The following is a 10,489-nucleotide window of genomic DNA, read 5'->3' as shown; positions in this document are numbered from 1 at the left end:
GATGGTGAGAGCAGCCTATAGCTTTCATGCCTGTGTGTCAACAAACTTGATGTGCTCTCTAGAGATGACGGGCATATGTAAAGATGTTTCCAAAAGCCAAGTGGGACAAGGACACCCAGCTATAGGACCTACCTACAAGGCTCTGCTGAGCATGCACCTGCTATGAGCCCAAGGGTTTGGGCAGGATTACCTAATGCAAGGCAGAGAGATGTGGGCTTGGGTTGGTGCAGGGCTCTGAGAATTCCATAGGTGCCTGGGCCAGCTGCCAAGTATAGTTAGTTAGCAGGCTTGTATATAGATGGCTCGGAGCAGCAGGCGGGCATGGATAGACTACTTGCTAGCTGTATAAGGCTCTGAATTTGGCCCCTATCACGGAAAGAGGTAGGGTTGGGGGAACATTTGACATCCAAAGCAGTGATAGGAGTGGATGCTAACTCATCTTTGGGCTGCCCAGCCTCTCCAAGACCCACAATGTCCAAGGAGATAGTGAGAGCCTCAGCAGGCAGGCAGATGCCTGGGGAGTGAGCAGGTCAGCAGAGCCTCCCAAGACCTGTGGCATAGTCACTTTGACCCAGTCCTACAACCTCAAAGACTCAGGAAACTATGACCTTTTGGGAGCAGGGGCTCTGAGGAGTGAGTCAAACTGCTGCTGCTTTCTTTGCTGCAAAGATTTGAGAGTGTGCTGGGATCCCAGACACTTAGGCCCTGAGAACCCGGGAAACCTTTCACTCCTCCTGTAGTCCCTGGGGAGGTGAGAAGCCTGGACAGAGCATCTGAGGCATCCTTGTAGCTCTTGGGCCTACACAGGGCCCAGGCTCTAGGCCGCACAAAGGCCAGAGGTCTGACTTCCTGTACCATGAGAGCCTCTTGCAGCTGGCCATTCGAACTGCCACACAGCCAGGCCATGTGACTTGACAAGACAGGAGGTGCCCTGCTCATTTCCTAGTCTCCAGCTGCACAGGTGTCAGGGCAGGGGCCTCACGAAGCTTCCAGATAACGACTGAAGGGACAGATCTGTGGAGTCTCACCTCCATGGTTGCCTCATCTGTCAAATGGAATAATGACAGCTTCCTAGGCTGCTGGGAAGATGAAATAATACCATTAGCACAACGTCAGATAAGGGCTCAAGGATGATGTTGCCTTTCATAGCAGTTCACTCAGGGCAAGTAGCCTTTAGCACCAGGCTTCCTGTGATTACAGACATGGGGCTGCCTGCAATCTGTGAGTCAGGCCCAGAACTCAGGAGGCTGCCCAGCGTGCTTAGCTATTAGACATTATGACTGTTATTAACACAGCCCTGTCATGTTTATTGAGATCTAAAGACATGCTATACAATTTACCCTTTCAAAATACAAGTCAATGGTTTTTTGGTATACTCATCAAGTACCTTTTTAGCAGACCTGAATGAGAAACATGTGCCTTTTATCCACCACTTCATGGCTGGGGTGGATCCACGCTTCTGGATGCAAAGCTGGGGTGATGTCTCTCCCTCCTGCCAAGCACCCCTTCCCTAGGTGGGTGCATGTGGTGGAAATCTGAACCACTGTCCCCTGTGTCCTCCCTTTGAGTTTGGTTAAAAGGTAAGAGAACAGCCTTAGCAGGTACTCTGGGGTGAGGTTCCAGAAATCAGCCCCAGGGCACCTGGGATTGATAGGCATGTAGATTTTAAAGTAGTAAGCACGGGAAGTAGGTAAGTAGAAAATATGGGCAGGAGTACAATCAGGGCCAGTCACAGGACTTCTGCCCCTGTGGTGGTTCAGTAAACCCACCCCCAATGTAAGGATTCAGGCATTACTCTGGCCTGCCCCTGCCACCTGGCAGAATACACTCAGGCAGTGCTCTGGTCAGCCCAGGGTTCCATGAGTACTAGTCTGCAAGCAGGTGCAAAGGACCCCTTTAAAAGTCAGATCCCGCCCACTTACGTTCTCTCTTGCTCTTTTTGCTTTCTCTTGGTCTCTTTTGCCTTCCAGCTCTCCTCTTCCTCTCTCTCTCTCTCTCTCTCTCTCTCTCTCTCTCTCTCTCTCTCTCCCTCTCTCTCTCTCTCTCTCCCCTCCCCCTGTTCCTGGTGCCTCTATGTCTCTTCCCTTCCCCCTCACTCCCCTTTCTAAATAAACTCATTTAAGCTCTGTCTGCCTGGCATGTTATTTCCTCGGCTTTGGTCACCAATTGTTAACAAAAGACCAACACCCAAGCCTGGGTTCTTGCCCCTCTATGTTGTGGGGGTAGGGACTCACCCACACATGCTGACGGAGGCCCTGCAGCATGGACACCCATGTTCTTCACTGGAACTAGCTTGGGAACTGATGTAGGCTAGGTCAGTCACAGCCTTGGGACACATGAGCCCTTTGTTCCAATCAGCAAGGCAAGAAAAGTCTGTCCTAGGAGCTGCCATATAAGAGCCTGAGCTAACACAGGAAGGATCCAGTTCCCAGCCCTGTGGACTAAGACTGACAATGTCCAGAATTGGGAAGGAGTCCAAAGCCATAGTCATGCCAGTCTTAGGCTCTGGCTCCATAATAAAACACTAAAGAGACTAGTGGCCACATCTGTGAGAGCCAGTAAAGGAGAAAAGGGAATAAGAAAAAGCAGATTGGGAGCTGGGAGATGGCTCAGTGGTTAAGAGCACAGGCTGCTCTTCCAGAGGACTCAGATTCAATTCCCAGCACCCACATGGCAGCTCACAACTGTCTGCAACTCTAGTTCTGGGGGATCTGACACCTTCAACAGACATACACTCAGGCAAAACATCAATGCACATAAAATGGAAATAAAATTTAAAAAGGGAAATTGGGCACACACACCTTTAATCACAGCACTCAGGAGGCAGAGGCAGGTGAATCTCAAGTTCCAGGACAGCCACAGAGAGACCCTGTCATGAAAAGCCAGAAAAAGAAAGGAAAAAGTGAATTTACTCTTTTGCCTGTGGGTAAGAGTATGCTGGGAGGAGCATTTGGAACCCCCAAATAGCCTTCATGCAGCATGAGTGATGGCTTGCCCATATTCCCCTAGAGTTACTCCCCCCGGTTCCCACACACACACACCATTTATCTAAGCTCACCTGTACTCTCTAGCATCTACCCTTCAGGTATGTGCAGTTAGGGCGGAACTGCATAGAGAAGGCTTCAAGGAGCAGTTGGGAGTGACTAGACTCCCAGGTGGGAGTCCAGTAACCACCCCTCCCCCTAACAGGCAGGCGTGGTCTCCCAAAAGCAGGCACAACTGATCTGGTGAAGATGGCGACTGTTTCCCTCAGAGGAGGACATACTGCATGTTCCCGTGGAACTTACATCCAAACGTGTGTATATATGTATTTAGATGTGTGTTTGTAGGTCAATGAGCTAGAAAAGGGAGAGTTGAAGAGCTCTTAAGGGAGGGTGGGAAATAGAGAAGATAACGGAACTGATGTAATAGAAAAGCAGAAGTGAGAACTACCTGGGGGAAGAAAGGGAAGGGGAGGGAAGGGTCACGAGGTATGAGTGGGGGAGAGGAATGAATGAGAACAAAGAATAATGGCTTCTACATAGGAATTTTGGAGGCTATCATCTGGCCGAAGAGCAGTACCCAAATCTGTCAATCTCTAGGTCCACCCATCTTCTCACAGGCCAAGACCAGTCTGGAACTCATGTTTAAGAGAAAAAGGAAAGTACCTGGGGTGGAAATGGAGAGGGAAGAGTCTTCAAACATGAAATGGAAGGCTGGGAGAGGGCTCAGTGTGTAAAGTGCTCGCTGTGCAAACATGAGGACCCCACATAAAAAGCCAGGCAGCTCAATCTCTAACCCAGCACTGGGAGCAGAGATAGCAGGTCCTTGATCTTTGCTGGCCAGCCATTCTAGTTTAAATGACAACTTCATTTCAGTGAGAGACCGCCTCAAAAAGTAAGGAGAAGAAGGCATTGAAGAAGACACCTGACTCCAGCCTCTGGTCTCACATGTGCCCTTGCAGGTGAGCACAGCAGTACATACATGTGCAAACACTCATACATTCCATTCCCCCAGACACACAGACCCCTGACTGCACCTAACAGACTCAGACCCAGAACAAAGCCCGGATCCCATCCTTCATGTAGGCCCTAACTACCAAACAGCAGTCATTTGCAATATTAGTAGTAAGAGCCAGGTGAGTTTGAGGCCAGCCTGTTCTAGAGAGCAAGTTCCAGGACAGCCAGGACTACATGGAGAAACCCTGTGTCCAAAAAACAAACAAACAAACAAAAGTCAAACACACAAAAAAGGAGAAAGTTACCAGTGGAGCAAGGTGGCACATGTCTTTAAACCCGGCACTCCAGAGGCAGAGGCAGAGGCAGAGGCAGACTGATCTCTTGAGTTTAAGGACATCCTGGTCTACAGAGTGAGTTCCAGGACAGCTAGGGCTACACAGAGAAACCCATCTCAAAAGAGAGAGAGAAAAGAAAAAGAACAAGAGAACAAAGGAACAAAGTTACCCTAAATTCCCATTCTTCCTTGGGCCCTTTAACAGCTACTTAACTTCTGCATCTGGCCTGACATTCTTGTGACTAGTAGGAAAACTGCTAAGAATGCATCGTTAATGGAACAAGCCTCTGGCCCTCACCCACCCTAAAAGCTAAGAATACTAGATTACATCTGAATTTGTGGAGAGGTTTTTCCACCCACCAGCAGCCTGCTGGCCTCCTCCGGCCTACAGCCTTGCTGCATGGACTAATTTATGACTTCTCTTTGTTCTGTGTCTGTGGACAATCCTCCCTCCCCAGTGGAGCACAGCATTCAAAATAACTGAAGCATCCCCGTGGTTGAGGCAAGAGGAGCTGAAGTTTGAGGGTAACCTGGACTATGTCGTGTGATCCTGACTCCAAACACCAAAAAAAGCAAAATAGAACAAAAAATCATTTGAATTCTTATCTGCCTCAGCATAAGTCATTTTCTTGTTTGTTCTGAAGAAAAGTCCTTGTTTTAGGTCTACAATCTCCAGACCTGCATCACTCCCCAGCAGGGCAGACTTCTTTCTTTTTGCAGTGTCTCTTTTTACTATGTAGTCCAGAATGGCCTTGAATTCACAAAGATCTGATGAAAGGCATGTGTCACAACTGCCATGTAGGCATGCTTGTGGAAGTCGGAGGACAACCTCTAAAACCTGGCTGGACACCTTCCAGTGAATCTCTTGTCTTCATCTGCCATTTCTCCACAGGAACACAGGTATTACAGATGCCTGCTTGATATGGGTTCTGGGGCTCTGAACTCAGGTTCTCATCCTTGCCTAGCAAGTGCTGCACCCACTCAGCAATCTCCTCAGACCCCAGCAGTCGCTTGGCATTTCCCACTCACAACACAAGCCTAGGGAAACTTCTAAAAGTTGACACAGCCAACTCCTCTACCCTATGGCTGCCTTGAAATGAATCGAAGCATCCGAGAAAGGCTGTGAGTGAGCTCCCTCAGCTCTTACAGCCTCTGCTCTGTGCCCCACCCCAAACTCTCAGCTTCCTATCCAGGCCAGAATTAGAGCTAAGGAAAGCAATAGTCAGTTTGACCACAAGAAAAAAAAAAAAAAACAATGGACCAAACAGTAGGTGGAGAGAACTGGATGGTGAAGGGAGGGTTTCAACAGGAACTTCATAAGGAGAGGGAATTGAAGCTAAGTCTGAAGGCAGAGTCTGGCTTACACTGAGAATGAGTGATGGAGAATGAGGATGGGAGAAGGGTGTGGGACCTGTTGCAGAGGAACAACAAAACACTCAGTTTGAGTAGAGGGTGTTTGCTAGCAGCCTGAGGCTGGGAGATGAGGCCTTGGTTCAGGGAAATAGAGGCCGCCAATCACAGCAGAACTGGAGTCCATCCTGCATAGCTTCAGGCAAATCCCTCACCTACCAGAAGGGACTGTACTTACAAATAAGACAAGATGCTATCACACTCCCTCCCTTTAGAGGGCCACACCCCTTAGACTTCAGGCTGATCTCATAGTTTTAATAAGCAGAAGGGCAGGGCAATGGCAAGAAGAGGTGTGAGCCTAGGCTCCCAGATAAGCAACCTGGGGTCCAGCCCTGGCTGCTGCACCAATAACTCTCAGATTCCAAGCTTTGTTTTCTAGGGTCCTCAACCAAGAACAAGAAGAAACTGAACCCCAGGCTGCTGATGAGAGCCAGAAACTGCTTATCCCAGGTTCAACTTGTCTCTGGGGGATTCTCATTTTACCCAGCCACTCATGCAGGTTTTGGTAGCATGGGGTTGTGCCTCACATATGTTGTTGGACCCTAATTCCCGGGAGAGCCCCGCGACACAAACACCAAAACCAGGAGATGCAACAAGCAAGAGGTGTTTATTGAACGAGTGCACCCGGGTGTCGGTGGTCTCGGGGAAAGCTGCACACCCCTCAAAGGGTCCAGGCTCTTTTTATAGAGCAACACCGCAAATCAGCATACACGCATGGGGCACAAGGTGATTGATTACAAAGTATGATCTCATGTTTGAGAGATCACCCAGGTGTGACCTGTTCTTATTCAAGGGATAAACCATAGAATGGTTGGAAAGTCCCCAGACTGTTTGTTGGCCAGGAGTGACCCAGACAGGGCTGTTCATCTGGAATCATTTGTTACAGGGTTGGGGGCCTATTTCCTTGTTGTGGGCCAAGACCTGTGAGAAACTTTTTTCATACTCTGGCTTTCTCTTGGCTGTACATTTAGAGCTTCAGTTATTCCACAAAGGTTTGATGATTCAGTAACTAGCCCTATTTAACAAGATCAGCCTAGCATTTAACCATTAGCCCCATCACCATAGTAACCTTTCTTGTTCTCATAATTCCTGATTTTTTCCTCCCATGTCAATGTCCATTCTTTATGATTTTCTATATTCCACTTGCAAGAATTATTCTTCTGCCCCTTTCCTACATCCTTGCTCCTTGCTCTGCAAACTAAAATCTTTCAATGTAATTCTAGAACTGGGGAAATCAGCGCAGTAGGGTAGCCAAAAAGCACAGGGAAAAAAAATGTTCACGATTGCTAGTTTCTAGGAAAATGCAAATCAAAGCCACAAGAGACTGTTGCCCCTGATATAACGGCTATTTTAAAAGTAAAATTAAGCCTGATGTGGTGGCCCATGCCCTAATCCCAGCACTCAGGAGGCAGAGGCAGGCAGATCTCTGTGGGATCCAGGCCAGTCTGGTCTACAAAGCCAAAGCTATTACAAAGAGAAATCTTGTCTCAAAGAACAAATCAACCAACCAATAAATAAATTAGTAAATAAATAGGAAGCCTGTCTTGAAAAAACAATAACAAGTAAAAGTAAAAGAGAAAATCGGGCTGTATACGAGCTGCGACTCTAGATCTAGAAGGTGCTGCTCGCTCTGTTGCATCTGCTGCTGCTGCAGGCTGGGAGGATGGCAACTGCCACGTGCTGAGAGCAGGTACATTCATCCCAGAGCAGAAAACCTCCAGCCTGAGAATGCATTGAGCCATACACATCTGCCTTTGATAAGAGCAGTGGGCCATAGCTGTCCTCTGTGTAAAACTCGTTCTACTAAACGTGGGTGTGGTGGAGAATGGCCACACGGGAGTACAGGAGTCAAGATGTAACCCATCCACGAAGACTCTAATACCTCTGAGACCATGAGAAGGTGACGATGCCATCAGCAAGCTGGTCAGAGGGTTGACACGATGGCTCGGGCCAGAAGGATGTCTGCCACTGTGCTTGAGGACTTGAATCCTGTCCCTGGGATCAACAAGGAGAAAAGAACCCATTTTTGAAAGTTGCTCTTTGACCTTGACAAGACCAGCCATTGCTGAACTAAGCTGATAGCCTGAGTTTGGTCCCTAGATCCCATGGATTCCCAAAAGTTGTCCTGTAACCTGTGTATACACACTCTAAGACATTCTCATACCCCCCACATCATACATAACACACACAAATACTACTAGTAATAATAAAAATAACAAAAATAAATGTGAAAGATGAAAAAAGAATTTTAAAAGCCTGCCTCAGTGACACACCTGTGACCTTGGCACTCTGGAGGTTGAGGTAAGATTCTGAATTCAAGGTTCGTGTAATCTACCTAATGAGATATCTCTCTCGCAAAAAAAATGCGTGTGTGTGTATATATATGTGTATATATATATATATATATATACACATATATATGTATATACAGGAAAATAGTGCTTTCTACTCTATAAAATGTAGTTTAAAAATAACCTTTTGCATCACTTAATTGTAGTCTTGGTATTATCCCTTTCTAAATTTTTGAAGTTATGACATTTTTTTTTTGGTTTGTATAGAAAATAATGGAGCTTAATTTTAGAGGTAAAATTTCCAGCAACCACATGTCAGTTCACAACCAGCTATAACTCCTGTTCCAAGGACTACAGTATCTTCTCCAGGCCTCCACAGACACCCCATGCACATAGTGTACAGACGTACATGCGGGCAAAACACTCACACAAAAATAGGCATTAAAAAAAACTCACAAAGTAGTGGATTGTTAGAGGCAGGAAGGGTTAAAGGAGAATGAATATGATCAAACTGTAATGATTTATTTGTATGAAAATATCATAATGAAATCTACTATTTACACCCAACAATCCAGCTTTTGCTTTCAACACAACACAACACACACACACACACACACACACACACACGTTTACATACAAGAGAAAATGTGTGCTATTTTTCTTTCTGAGGAAAATGAAGATGCTTTATAAATTTTCATTTCATCTTGCACAGAAGCCATTCTGGTCTTCTCTGGAGTATCCCAGTTTTAATGTATTTACCACTTGAAGTAAGCACACCTTAAGGCTTGATAGAATTCTCTAATTCTGGGGGTTGTAGCTCAGTAATGGAACACTTGCTTTGAATGCATGAGGCTTTATGTTCAATCCTCAGAACTGATAATGAAAAAAGTAAAAAAGAATTTCCTAATGGCTTTCACAGCTATGGGACTACCTGGGCTATTTACCTCTTCCAGGGCAAGTTTCTTTGACACATCATTCAGGGGATTTGTTCTTCTCATCTGTGGTAGTTTGAATGTAATGGGGCCTTGTAAATTCATAGGGAGTGGCACTATTAGGAAGTGTGGCTATGTTGGAGTGGATGTGGCCTTGTTGGAAGAAGTGTGTCACTGTTGGGGTGGGCTTTGAGGTTCATCCATAATGAAATCTGGTGCCTTCTTCTGGCCTGCAGACAGAACACTATATACATGATAAATAAATCTTAGAAAGAAAAAAGAAAAGGAGCAAGTTGAGCAGAGTAAATTACAAAACGTAAGTTTTGAGAAGAGCTAAATCCTGTGCTCAACCAGATAAATGGACAATGAAATGGAATAAAGGGAGTGGTGACCTTGGGGCAAGACCCCTCCCACCTAAGTTTCCAGCTTGTGAAAAAGCTAAGAAAAAGTTTAGAGCTGGGTGTGGTGATGCACACCTTTAATTCCAGCACTCAGAAGGCAGAGGCTGGTGGTTTAAGGCCAGCCTGGTCTAGGGATCCAGTTTCTGGACAGCCAAGCCTAGGCAATGAAGGAAAGAAAGCTGGTAAAGATGTGATTGAAGATGTAATTGAGGGAGATGTGTTCCAGCCCCAGCAAGCAGCAGAACTTGTCAGCTTTGGCCATGTGGTTCTGGAGATAAGAATAGAAGAAAGGGACAATGGAATTGCACCCAAGACTAAGGAAATCTGCTGAAGCCAGGCATATGTTAGGGGTGTTCCTGAGTAGAGGTCTAGAGAGCTGTGGAGTTGAAATCTAGATTGCCTTGGAAGCCCCAAGATGTTAGAGATGCCCTGGGACACCTGGCAAGGAACCAGCCCAAGGGAAAGAAGTGTGTTGCAATCAACAAAGCTGAATGGAGTTGGAGCTGTGGAAAGCATTTGACATCAGACGTGGAGATGCAGCTTTGAGTTGGTCTGGTCTCAGTCCAGCAGTTCCTCACTGTGCTCCCTTCCCTGTTTTGGAATGGTAGTGTATGTTCTGTGCATTATATGTTGGAAGTATGTGACCTGTTTTTTTTTTTTAATTTGACTTCTATAGGGGATTACAGTAAGAGATTGCATGAATCTCAGAAGAGACTGAACTTTGGACTTTTAAACATTGTTGAGACTGTAAAAGACTAAGGGGAATTTTGAAGTTGGACTTCAAAATGAAGTGCATTTCACATTATGTTGTTATTAAAAGCTTATAGGGGCCAAGGAGTGGAATGTGACAGTTTGAATGTACCCATAAGCACTACTAGGAGGTGTGGCATTGTTGGAGGAAGTATGACACTGTACGGGTAGGCTTTGAGGTTTCCTATGCTCAGGATACCACCCAGTGTCTGGAAGTCCACTTCCTACTGCCTTCTGATCAAGATGTAGCTAGCACCATGTCTGCCTGCATGCTGCTGTGTTCCCGCCATGATGATAATGGACTGAACCTTTAAATTGTAAATGAGCTTCCCCAGTGAAATATGTTCTTTCATAAGTTGCTGTGGTCATGGTGTCTCCTCACAGCAATAGAAACCCTAATGAACCGGCTGGAAAGATGGCTCAGAGGTTAAGA

General features: G+C 46.2%; 1 non-coding gene across 1 annotated transcript; it reads right to left on the bottom strand.

Annotated features, from left to right (window-relative positions):
* Positions 1–8,640: 8,640 nt before the first annotated feature.
* Positions 8,641–8,744, bottom strand: LOC127236864 (U6 spliceosomal RNA). The gene has a single exon (XR_007835804.1). It is a non-coding gene; the product is annotated as a U6 spliceosomal RNA (small nuclear RNA).
* Positions 8,745–10,489: the final 1,745 nt, after the last annotated feature.

This window comes from Phodopus roborovskii, unplaced genomic scaffold (assembly GCF_943737965.1).
Source record: "Phodopus roborovskii unplaced genomic scaffold, PHOROB, whole genome shotgun sequence".
NCBI lineage: Eukaryota > Metazoa > Chordata > Mammalia > Rodentia > Cricetidae > Phodopus > Phodopus roborovskii.
This window is presented reverse-complemented; position numbering and strand designations above follow the sequence as displayed.